Source organism: Gavia stellata, chromosome 11, assembly GCF_030936135.1.
Source record: "Gavia stellata isolate bGavSte3 chromosome 11, bGavSte3.hap2, whole genome shotgun sequence".
NCBI lineage: Eukaryota > Metazoa > Chordata > Aves > Gaviiformes > Gaviidae > Gavia > Gavia stellata.
The window spans coordinates 1248968-1260035 of record NC_082604.1 but is presented as its reverse complement, the minus strand read 5'-3'; positions in this window follow the sequence as shown (position 1 = coordinate 1260035).

Below are 11068 nucleotides of genomic sequence, written 5' to 3'. Positions count from 1 at the left end.
CCGCTGCTCCAGGCACAGGACGAGCCCTCCTCGGCCACATTCCGGTGTCCAGTGGGGTGGGGAGCCAGGCTGGGGAGCACCACCATGGCCACCATCGTTTCCCTCCAGGACCGGGAACGGCCAGGGCCACCGCCGCTCCATGCCCAGGACCGGCCACCTCGGTCCCCTCCTCGCACACCCCGGCACCGTCTGCCTCCTGCCTTCCTCCCGCTCCCGCCCCGGCTGCTGGGGAGGATGAAGAAGAGTGAGCAGAGAGGATGGGAAGGACAAAGCAGCATTTTGGGGATGATTCAAGCATTCAGGCTGGGCAAAACCCTGGTGCTGGCGTCGGCCTCTCCAACCCTCCGGATCACTGCTTCCACCTCCCACTCAGGTCGTGGGGTCACAAGACCATCGGTGATTCAGGGTGAACAACAATTTGTGATACTGTGTGAGCCCTTAATAAAATGGGAGCTGGTATTGAATGGGGATAAATGTGGGTTTTTTTTCCTATTTTCTTCTCTTAACAGTCTTATAATGTGCACCAAGCTATTCCCTCCCTGGAATAAGAGCTCAGCTTCACCAGATAGTCCAAAAGCTGTTCAGATGAAAGGCTCATGTTAAAAATCATTTGGAAAAAGAGGAGCCTGTAAAAGGGAGAACATCATTATGGCCCTCTACACATCCATAATTCACTGAGTGCATTTCTGCTCTCCCCGCCTCAGAAGGATATAGCCGAATTGGAAAACATTCAAAAAGCCACAGAGATAGCCAAGGTCTGCAGCGGCTCTTATACAGGAGCGTATAAATAGTCTAGCACTTCCGTCAGCGCAAGATTTGTGGCTCAGGGACTTCATATTTAATAGCCCATGACAGAGTTTTCCATTCCTGACTGGAAGAGCACTTGTGGGAAGAATTACCGCCCAGGCGGCTTGTTCTTACGGCAACACCGGCAAGCCCGGCGCGGCTGCCGAGACCAGAGGTGCCGCGTGGTCAGCGGCGGCTCCGCGGGGGCAGCGAGACGCAGCTCCCACCCGGCCAACATCCCTTTGCCTCTCACGGTGGCCTCACGCCCGGGCTCTGCAGCTTGTGCCTGCGGCTGCTGGCTGCCCCGGTCAGGGAGGTAGGTCACCGCGCAGCAGCTCCTCTCTTCCCTAGCTCTTCAAACACCTGATTTTTGTCAATAAGTGGGTTAATTTGGCTTCTAAATTGGAGCTGCATGTGTGAAGCCAACTTCAGCGTGGGTGAGCTCCAGAAAAAGAAAAAAAAAGCAAAAATTTGGGCTGGTGAGTAATTAACCGGTGAGGACCAGCCACCGGCCGTGCGATCACCCGGGGTGTGCGGGGCACGCAGCTCCCGTCGCATCCGCCCGGCACCAGGTCGTGGCTAGCCACCTTCCGCTGCCGGCCACCGCGGTGTTTTGTGGCCCTGTAGCACAACATGGTAGCACAGTTGGGAAGCCCTTTGGTATCCAAAATACCATTGCATTTATAGGCTGGAGCACTCGCGCAGCAGGAAGGATTTCAGCTCCGGCCTTTGTCCTGGGGCTTTGTTCTGCTTTAGGCTACAGGCGGGCAGACTTTCATGGGAGGTGTGGGTCCGGATCACCGCCTCCAAGCCTCCCACCCCTGGGCAGGCTGTCGGAAGAGGGAGACCACTGACACCACCTTCTCCCGTGCTCCCATTGAACAGAAAGCAGGGACTGCACAAATCCCTCGGAGTGGGCCAAGCTCTCCAGCGCCGCTGGCACGGCAATAATACCGTCATAAACCACTAAGTGGCTTTTGAAACCATTAGCCAATTGCTGCATTAAACGCTCTCAGGGCCACGGGGGAGGCTCCATCATTCCTGGGCTCCTTTTCGCAGAGGCATCAATAAGAAGCTCCCCAGAGGCTTGGGGGGGATGAGGCGGGGATGCCCCCACCCCGTTGCAGCAGGAGGAAGCTGGGGTGAGGTTCCCTCTTGCGCTGGGAGCAGGCGGTGGCTCAGCCGGCCGGGCGCACAGCCCTCCGGCCAGGATGGGGTCCTGGGTGGGGAGACCCCCAGTGTAGGCAAGCCAGAGCAAAGGGGAGGTTTTGTTTCAGCTGGCAATGAAGTCAGGGTGGGGAACCAGAGGAGGGAGCTGGGGACTTGTCTGGCGTACAAGTAATCAGGTGTAGCATCTTATTTTGAAGGCTTTTTAGTTTAATATAAATAAAACCGTTCTGGAGAGACCAGGTAGCAACTGAGGCCAGAAACCATGTGCTCCCATAATATCGGGCTAGCATAGCTGTGACCCTTGCAAGGACTTACCAAGCTGATATCATCCACCTTCCTGCCGTAAACTTTGCTAGGAGTCGTGAGGGGATCCAGTGAAAGCAGCTCTTCAAATGGCGCAGCCAGGCCAACCCTGGTACCAGCCCGGGTGGCATCCCTGGGCTTGGCACCCATCCCCGCCTGCCGCCCCACCGCTTTCCCCTGCAAGGCTGCAAAAGGATGCACCCAGGGTGACCTGCACCCAGGCTTGCAGGAATCTCTTAAAAAAAAATCATCTCTTGGCTTCCTGGCTGCCTTGGACCCAGGAGAGGGCAGCAGCAGCCCAGGCTGCAGCCTCAGCTACCCTTCCCGAAGCTCGTCTTCATCACCTAAGCTCCTCAGAGAAAGCAGAGAAAGAAAAGCAATGTATGGAGGGAGCAAGCAAAAAGCAAAAACCCGCTGGGCAGCCTAGCGGTACTCTCTGGGGCCTCAAAATTGTTTGCTTTCAAGGTGGAAGTGAAAAGAAAATGGTCTGTCTTTGACAACAAACTAGAGTGCCAGGGCTTTCCATGGCCCTCTTTCATTCTTTTGATATCAGGGATCAGTGTACGGATGCTTTTTACAGCACCAGAAGAGAAGGTGGCGGCGCTGGGGCTGTTCCCAATAGAGGTGGAAGGCAAGCACAGGCAATGACGTGCAGCGCCTGCACTTCACGCTGTTACAGAGATGCTAAAAGCCCATGAGATCCTGCTCTGGAGCTCTTGTGGCTTCTCTCAGAGCACTCCAGGATAATGAAACGTGATTACCGGCACTTCACGGGCACACCGGCTGCTCTTCCCACGCTGAGCTCGCTGCCCCTGAACGGGAAGGTTGGAAACAAGAGAGGTTTCTACTTCTCCACCTTGGTACCCCAAAGACGGGCTCCCTCCTGGCCCGGTCTGAGGTTCACCACTGAACGCCGTGAAACTCGTACTGCACATTTTCACTCGCAGCATCACCTTTTTAGGTCAGCATCTCCCCGTGCAGCTGCAGCCCTGCCTTTCAGCCCAGCCAGACTGGTAGCACCCTCCTGGTTTTACTGAATGAGATCACCCGGATGAGTCACGGAGCAGGAGAGTGGGAGGAGGACATCCTTACAGCCACCGCTTTGCCAACACCTTATGGAGCCAGCCTGGCTTTTGCAGCGGGCACTTCCATTTCCGCGTCTGTTGGTCTTCCCACTGGCAGCGTGTCCCTCTCCTGGCTTGCAGCGCGAGGCTGAGCCCGCAGCCATGTGGCCTCCCTTCTCAGTTGGGCTCAATTCATTCCTTTGATTATTTCTTTCTTTTTTTTTTTTAGTTCACACCCTCTGAAATCACGGCAAAGTGCAAAATTGTTGCTTACCAAAGCTGTTCTTCTGAAATGAGTCATTAACGAAGGAGCCTTGTCACTCTGCCAGAGACAGCCTGGTTGCTTCTCTAAATGTAACGACACGAGAAAACAGCTTGCTGCCGCATTTGGGCTTCAACCTGCCTGCACCCCAGGTGTTACCCAGCCTCCCTCCAGAGCCTGGACAGAGTAACTCCTGCGTTATTCCTTTGGATTCCATCCTCTTTGGATGACCAGCCCTTTTCACCCCATTTTGGGGTGAAAGCCCCGCACGTCTGTAAGCTGGCTCTGATTCCGTTCCTTTAATTGCGTGCGCAACCAGGAGCTCTTGCATGTCCATATGGCTTGGAGCACGGAGGGTATTTGTTGGGGGGGTGTCTGCTAAGGAGGTCCACATGTCCCATTGTGTGTGCTGGGAAAGCCTCTGAGCTACTGAACTTGAAGCCGTTGGGCTGATGAATGCAACGGTCCTCCACGCTTGTAGGTGCGGTAATATTTTGGTGATGCCGTGCTTTGTACCAGGCTAGCAGCTTGTCTGGGGAGCTACCACTGTGTCCAGACCTCCTGCAAAACAGATCTTTTGTTCTTTTATTCAGAAAACGATTCAGCCAAACTCATGCTTGCCTCTTCCATCCACCACTCCCTCCCTGGTGGCACCAGGGCAGAAGAGAGGCTGTGGAAGGAAGGAGCAGCAGTAACATCTTCATATCTGACGCTGCGTCCCCACCCCCCCACCAGCTATTGGGAGACATTACAAAAATCACAGTCAAACTTTTGAACCTATGAGGACCACCACTAATGCACCAGATCAGTACCAGAGACGGGAGTCAGATACAGGTCTTTTGGAAGCTCGTCTCCTGTGTCTAGTGCAAGACCAAGAGCACATGTGAAACTAGACCTACTTGCCACAACTGCTCTTAGTTCCCTATCTCCCTTTATAGTTTGGAGCTGACATAGCCCCAAAAAAGCATTGCTGAGGTACCTCTCGTTCACCTCCACTCCGCTGCAGGCAGCTCACAGCAAGCTGCAGAGCACAGATCCCTGAATTTCCTTCCTTTGCTCTTTTCTTTCCTCCGCAGCCGAACCCTGTGATGGAGCCTGGATGCTGGGCACCTGGCTCTCAGACCTTCCCTACCATGAAGCCCTTCCAGGACCTGGAAGAAGTGCACATCTCTTACCTGGGACAGCCCATGCTCAACTTCCCCTAAGTCCAGAGGTGTGTTGGCAGCAGCTTTTGGATCGGAGCAGGTATGGCTCCACTGAGACTTGTTGGCTTCACTTTTTTGGGTTTTTTTAAAGCAATAAAGTAAACAGATTTCATTCACCACGTGAGAGGATTTGACAAGATCTGGCCCGATAAGTTCATTTTTCTTTAAATCTGCTGATTGTTTGCGGCACTGTTGAAGCACGTCCTCGCCTGCACACCTGCGGGCAGCTAGCCTAAGAGCATGCCCACGTAGCTGAGCATTTAAAAATTAATTCATACCTTTGTCATGGAAGAGACATAAATGGACAGGAACAGCAAGGTGATCATAATTTGAAGCCTGGGGCGTTGTATGGTGAAAAGTAGTACGGGACAAGCAAGAGAGGTGTTGGAAGCGGGCTGAGAAGTGGAGCTCTGTGAGCACCACACGTATCTTACAGCGGCCCCAAAGCTGCCGGGATGGTATCGCCACCAAGAATGGCATCACCACCAAGAATGGCATCGCCACCGAGAATGGTGTCGCCACTGAGAATGGTGTCGCCACCGAGAATGGCATCGCCACCGAGAATGGCATCACCACCGAGAATGACGATGCCACCGAGAATGGCATCACCACCAAGAATGGCATCACTACCAAGAATGGCATTGCCACCAAGAATGGCATCACCACCAAGAATGCCAACGCTCGGACTTTCTTTGTGCAAAAATCAGGAGCCGAGTATCAGAGCTCTTGCTGGAGCAAAGACAGTCAGTAACAGTCTTTGAAAGATCAGCGATTCTTCAGCTGAAATCTGGTGTGCACTGTTGCATGGATTAGCCAAAAGACAGGCTGCGGAGGAGATGCCCTGCGTTCCTGCTGCGCACTGCTTGTTGTGACAGAGCTGTCAGCCAGGAATGGGATATTTTTAGCCTGGTTTCCAAAGGAAACAAAGCTCCAGCAACGATGCTCTGTCTGCCAATTCCCCCCCTGCAACTTTTGAATGGTGGCTACTTTTAAAGACCTTTTTTTTTGCAGGGGAGCTATGGCTCCAAAACATCAAACACCTGTAAGCGTCAGGAAAACAGGTGACTGGACAGAGGTAGAAACCTCTCTCCTCGTAAAGTCATGGAGATGCTGCCACCTGACTGCTGGGCACCGCCGTTCTCAAATACCCTTGCGTGCTGAAGAAGCCTTATGGACGTTCATCCCGTGTTGGACTCGGGACAGTCCCACCACGATGCAGGACGCCTGGCTTCACCAGCCGCAGAGCTCGCGGGCGGGGATGGACGCTCCCCGGCACGGCTGCAGTCCTGCGCCGCTGGCACAGCTCCTTCCCCTCCCTTGGTACAACCAGGTGGCCATGGTTAAGAGGAGACATCCTTCATGTACAGGCAAAGCCAAACAGGAGGAGTAACTCGGGTATTTGCCCCCAGGGGAGCCTGCAGAGCCTGAAGCAGCTGCAGGCACCCAAATTCCTCCTTAACAGGATGTCTACGCTGTGCTTCCCCAGCCTGGCTTCCAGTTTCCCAAGAGCAAAAATTGCTTGCTGAGGCGCTCTGCGGAGACCTGAGCTGTCGGCCTTTAGGAGACATTGATTTTGCAGGATTATTATACCTTAGTTCACATAAGAAACATATTCTTTCCACTTTTCAGCTCTGAACATTTCAGCAATGGATAATTTCACCCGGCTTGCCGTGTGGCAGCACCTGGACAAATCCCTTGGTCAAGCTCTTCTTGGGTCTGTTACACATTTATCCCGTTGCCGTTGGGGTGGCAACTGATGAAATGGCATATCCCCAGTCCCGGGGCAGGTCACCGTGGCCAAGGGGACTGGTGTCGGCCGTTTCCAGCAGGCACGTCCTGATGAAATGGTGTATCCCCAGTCCCAGGGCAGGTCACTGTGGCCAAGGGGACTGGTGTCGGCCGTTTCCAGCAGGCACGTCCTGATGAAATGGTGTATCCCCAGTCCCAGGGCAGGTCACTGTGGCCAAGGGGACTGGTGTCGGCCGTTTCCAGCAGGCACGTCCTGATGAAATGGTGTATCCCCAGTCCCAGGGCAGGTCACCGTGGCCAAGGGGACTGGTGTCGGCCGTTTCCAGCAGGCACGTCCCAGTTGCACGACAGAGGCAGGTATAGAAACTGCTGTTGCAGGAGGGAGTCCTGGGCACAGATTTAGCAGCAGCAGCTCCGAGGTTGCCTCTGTCTCCTTTCCCGCAGAAGGACGCAGAAATGCTAAGATGAATGAGATGAAAAGCGAAAATATTCTTCAATAGACAAATAATAATGATATAGTAGTAGAGTAAGCCCAGGCCAGTAGGGTATGGAGGCATCCAGCCCCCATTAGTGGGTCTAAGCCTCGCCCTCATTAGCGGAGACCTGGGTAAACTCAGCAGTGCTGTAGCATTGTAATGTCATTTTTATTCACGCGCAACGTTTATCAGCCGTGGTATGGGTGACCAAACACCCAGCTGTAAGGGCTGGGGCGGGATGGTCAAGTATGTGAGTTTTGAGAGGAAAGCAAGCAATCTGTTCTGCTATTTCCTCCAGCAAGCGACAGAAGAAAAAGGCCAGCCTTGCCACTGAGAAAAAAAAAAAAAAGGCATTGAGAAAAGGGAGTATTTGGGACAGAGTGCAGCCCCAGTGCCAGGGAAAGGTCGGGCTGCCCGAGGGAGTTCCTCAGCCGGCTGCTCAAGTGCCTTAGGAGCTATGGAGTATCTCGGGCTTGAACATAACTAACGAAGCCTGGCTACAAGCACTAGCTGTGCAAAACAGGGGCCTTCTTTTTTGTACGTTTATGTCTTCCAACCTTGAAATATTATTCTCCTGTTGCCTAAAGCACTGCTGTATCCAGACATGGAGATTTTTCTTTTAGTCCTGCATTCATTATCTAAGCACTATGAATGATCATGTGTTTAAATAAAACAGCATTTCCTCTGAGACAAGACCAGGCTAAGCACTGTGGGGTTTTTGCAGCACTACAGCATTTTTTTGTAACCTGATTCCATGCATCCAGCCAGCCACCAGCAAAGCAATGCACCAAACGTGTAGATTCATCCAGGTCAAACCTGACACAAGTAAGATGGCCACCATCAGTGCCCAGCGCCCAGGGAGCATCCCGGAGTCCTCCTGACCCACCGCTGCAGCAGTAAAAGCAATGCGGTGGGAGGAGCGGTGTGATCATTGTTCTCTAGTGCCATTTTCAACACGATACGGAAAATCACTGGGCTGCTCTAAAGGGTTCATCCCTATATCTCATCAGTGGGTTCAGCATGCCCTTCCCGGCACTAACAACCTCATGCCCAAAGCCCCCACGTTTCCAGGACTGGCTGCATGCCTTTGCCCAGAGCGTTTGGTTCAGTAGCTCTCCAGTCACAATAAATCAGAATACCACTCACAGGAGACACAAGAGGGGGGACTCCTCTCCTGAAATGATAGGTTGGTATTTACAGAAATAGTTTGTAAACAAAAAAAAAATACTCAGTGTGTAGCAGGAATTGCAATCAAATAGAGGGTGGAGTCTTTGAGGAGGCAGATGGTTGCTGACATGCACATCACCTCCGTTATACCCTACTCTGCTTTCCTGGGAGGGACAGGCACAGAGAGAGCACTGCGTCCTCCTTCTGCTCCCGTGAGTTGGCCACAGTTGACCCTGTGGTGGAAACAAAGAGGTGCATGCCTTGGGTCATGAGCTCCTCTGTCTGGCGTCCTTCTTCTGTTGCTAGGGTCGTATTTGGCCGGCTGCTCCTTCTAAGGAGGGTCAGATTTAACATCCCACTAAACTGTTGTCAACACTCGCCGTATTTGATTCTGCAGTGCAGGGTAGAGCTTGCAGCCCTCGCAATGTGGGGCTGTGGTGGTTTTTACCCCTACCTGAAGCCTCTCCATCCAGGAGTGTTTGGTGTGACCCATATAGCAGGTTCCCTATTAGGGACCCTGCCCGGGCTGTGGCACTGCCAAGAGGCTCCACATTGCTGCCATGGGTGGTTTCTTCCGCTGCAGCCTTGGCGAGATTGAAGAGTAACCTAACCTCAGCACAGTCCTCTTCTTTGGACAGGCTGGATCGATGGGCCGAGGCCAATTGGATGAGGTTCAACAAGGCCAAGTGCCGGGTCCTGCACTGGGGTCACAACAACCCCATACAACGCTACAGGCTTGGGGACGAGTGGCTGGAAAGCTGCCCGGCAGAAAAGGACCTGGGGGTGTTGGTTGACAGCCGACTGAATATGAGCCAGCAGTGTGCCCAGGTGGCCAAGAAGGTCAACACCATCCTGGCCTGTATCAGAAATGGTGTGGCCATCAGGAGCAGGGAGGTGATCGTGCCCCTGTACTCGGCGCTGGTGAGGCCGCACCTCGAATGCTGTGTTCAGTTTTGGGCCCCTCACTCCAAGAAGGACATTGAGGTGCTGGAGTGTGTCCAGAGAAGGGCGACGAAGCTGGTGAGGGGTCTGGAGCACAAGTCTGATGAGGAGCGGCTGAGGGAGCTGGGGGTGTTCAGTCTGGAGAAGAGGAGGCTGAGGGGAGACCTCATCGCGCTCTACAACTACCTGAAAGGGGGTTGCAGAGAGGTGGGTGTTGGTCTCTTCTCCCAAGTGACAAGTGACAGGACAAGAGGAAATGGCCTCAAGTTGTGCCAGGGGAGGTTCAGGCTGGATATTAGGAAAAAATTCTTTACTGAGAGAGTGGTGAAACACTGGAACAGGCTGCCCAGGGAAGTGGTGGAGTCACCATCACTGGAGGTGTTCAAGGAATGTGTGGACGAGGCATTGTGGGACATGGTTTAGTGGGCATGGGGGTTTTTGTTGGTTGATGGTTGGACTTGATGATCTTACAGGTCTTTTCCAACCTTAGTGGTTCTGTGATTCTGTGATTCTGTGACTTGTCTCCTAAACTAGGAGAATCTCCCACTGTCTGGAAGTGGTGCCTTGAATCAGGGTAAGGATTTCATGTGAGTTACCGCAGGTGAAAGAACTTTCAGACCCAACTGATGCCCAAGTTTGGATCTACTCACACGTTGCCTTCAGGAGCTCTTGGAAATATCCCATAGCGTCCTTGCTTATCTTCTCCGTAATGGTTTTCAGAAGCTATTTTGTGGAAGACAAGATGAGGAGGGATGGTTAAAGCAAGAGTTGCCACGCTGAGCCAGGCCAAAGAGCTGCCCAGCCTAGAACCCATCTCCAGCAGTGGTCAGTGGCCGATCCTTAGGAAAGAGAATAGGGAAGTCTTGCCTCAACACCCTCATATGGCAGCCGAGTGCATTTGTCAGCGCTGGTCTTCTGGAAGGACTCAAAGTTGAGGGACGGTGGGGGTGTCCAGCAGCAGCTCTCCCTGGGAGATGCTCGTGTGCAGGGAGGTTTAGCTGCTTTGTGGGCAGGAGACCTGGACTTCCCTGTGTCGGGTGTCGTTCTCGTCTGTTGGAGCTCCAGGCCCTTCCACTTCCGCTCTGCAAACAAGTCCTTCCACCTAATGAACAACTTTTGGGGTTATTGTTGTATTTTTTGAATAAATTGTGTCTCTGGAAAAATGAAAACAGCAAAATTCCCTGCAGATTGCTTTCCTGTAGGACATATGGGAGCCACACAAGTCCAAGAACAATCTCCAACTCCTGGTCTGATCTCATAGCTACGGGAAGGTAGTCACACTTTTATGGGCACATATTTTATTTTTTATTGTTCGGTATGGATTTTTTAATTTTGTTTAGCTTTTTACTGGACTTTGGATCTGGCCTTCAAAGGCAATCACAGTCGTTAGTGAAAAACCCTGGCAGACCTTAAAAAAAAAAATTCCCGAATTTCAGAGGTTCTCCAACTTTTCTTGCAGTTTCCCATGGCTGATCAGCGGGATTATCTTGTGCTCCCCCCCTGCTCACTCCCCTCACACAGAGGTCCCCAAGCTTTTGAAACTTTGGCAGCTAGTTGACTTCCCAGGGCATTCACATGTCGCTCCTGGCCCTAGTCCCACCGGTGGCGGCTGGTCCGGGCTGGCAGCTCTGATCTTGCTACCAGCTCTGATCCGTGCTGACTGTCCCTGTTAATTCTTCTTATGCAATAGCAGCTCGATGTGGCACAGCAAAGCCGGTTTTGAGGCATTGCAGACACTTCCTTGCCTCAAATCGTCTGTGCTTCTGAAGAAGGGTCTGGCGCAGAAGGGGTGGCAGAGCCAGCCTGATAAGATCAGCAGCTCCTTGAGGCTCAAAGCTCTGCTAACTTGGAATTGAGGGTCCTAAAGTCCCTTTGCATCATCTGGGTTGAGAAATGTTCTAACTCGGTCAGGGCCAAAGACAATAAAAAAAGTTATATCGTTTA